Source organism: Curcuma longa, chromosome 19, assembly GCF_044706935.1.
Source record: "Curcuma longa cultivar G26 ecotype Majalengka, Jawa Barat chromosome 19, ITB_CL_G26_1.1, whole genome shotgun sequence".
Taxonomy (NCBI): domain Eukaryota; kingdom Viridiplantae; phylum Streptophyta; class Magnoliopsida; order Zingiberales; family Zingiberaceae; genus Curcuma; species Curcuma longa.
In genome coordinates, this window is record NC_133879.1 from 4,350,648 (window position 1) to 4,352,631 (window position 1,984).

The window sequence follows — 1,984 nt, forward strand, 5'->3', positions numbered from 1 at the left end:
CGATTACCCTTAAGGGTAATCGATTCCCCGATCGATTACCTACCTTTCTGTCTCCCGAATACAATTTCAAATAACAAGTTTAAATGACAGTTAACAGACAATGGCACGAATGAAACCTAACACAACATATAATCCTAACATGCATATAACAGAACATATAAATCCTTGTTTTAATCATGATCTTAACTTAACTAGGTCTTGCTAACAAGATCATAGCAACATATTATAACACCGATCTACTCTAACAGAAACATGATAATATCTTAGTTTCAACATGCGAGAAAAACTTAACAGTAAGCATAATCCATCGTATAACAAGTATAACAAAACAGGTTAACAATTCTAAACATGAATATAGCAGAACCTTCAGATTTTTAAACATGCATATCTAACTTTAAAACTGATCATAACCGAAGTTCTAACACCTCAGTTTATGGAAATATCGTAGCTATTATCTTGCAGGGAGGGGAACTTACAAAAACTTTGAAGTTCTTAAGATTCTACCTGATAGACCTTCGCTTTCCTTGCCACAGGACCTTCAGCACCTTCGGCCCGAGAGAAACCTTCGGCAGAGAGGAGAGAAGAGTAGAGAGGAGAAGGAAAAAATGGCTTCGATGAATGCAGGAGTATATATAGGAGAAGTGAACGGGGAGTTACCACAACTGCCCACTCTCCCACGTAACATGGCCACTAATTCCTCTTCGTTGGGTTTAATGAAATCTCATCTGTCCTTAGGTTTAACAATCGTTTCCCTTACCCTTTTAACATGAATTCATTGCTATCTCATATGGTTAACTTGGCTTGCTTCATATTGGAGGTCCAAGGGTCAATCCCTGGCACCTCCACATTTCTTTTTCTTTTTTCTCTTTCTTTTCATAGCCAAGTCTTTAACCCATCAAGCAACATTCTTAAAACATAATTATTCATTTCTTTTTATCATCATCAATTTATCATTTATGCTTAATTATCCAGAAATTATCGAAGGAAATTTCGGGTGTTACAGTTATCCTATCTGAGTCGACTCCAGTTGATGTGGCGTCAACTGCGATAAGTCTTTGACTCTGCGTCAGCCTGAGTCAACTCAAAACCTTATCTGAGTCGACTCCAATGCCGAGTCGACTCAAGTCTCCGATTGAGTCGACTCAACTCAGGTTTGACCAGAGTTGACTTTGAGCTTGACTTTGCGTTGACTTTGCTTGCTTCACCTCTGCTTTTCCCTCTTGCTTCTAGCTCTTGGTTCCTACAAGACAAGCATACAAACAACACAACCTCTTACCTAGTGGGTCTAGACTTTAGATTTCTACCGAAATCTTGGATTAGTCAACCCACTCCATTCTGGAGAATTCATGCCAACCAAATCCTCCAGACTTGTTGGACTTGTGCTCGGCTCTGTCCTCGCCCCCCAGGATTTTTGCTGCAGTTCGGTTCTCTCTTACCAACCCAGACTTCTGCTGCAACTCGATCACCTAGACCAGCCCAGACTTCTGCTGCAACTCGGTCACCTAGACCAGCCCAGATTTCTGCTGTGACTCAGTCACCTAGACCAGCCCAGACTTCACCTGGTGCACTTGATTCTGCCAAGACTTCCGCCTGATCCTCCAAATCAGGACTTCCCTTTGCCTAGCTTACAACTAGGACTTTCCCTTGCCCAACTTCACTCACCAGGACTTCCCTTGCCCGATCGTCCAGATCAGGACTTCCACTACCTAGTCTAACCGACTAAGTCTTCTCGCTCACTTCCACACATCCAAACATCAAGTCCTGTTTGTGTCACCCCTTGGTCAAACTGACCAGACTTAGGTGTATTGTCAAACATCGAAACTTTAGGCAAGATCTTAGTGCACCTTGCACCAACAAAGACCTCCGATCAGACTTTATTTCTCTCATTCTGAAAATTTACTTCAAACTCATTTTAAGTATCCTTCGAAGAACTTGTAGTGCGTGTGATCCAATAAGTTTTCAATTATGTTAACCATCCATAATT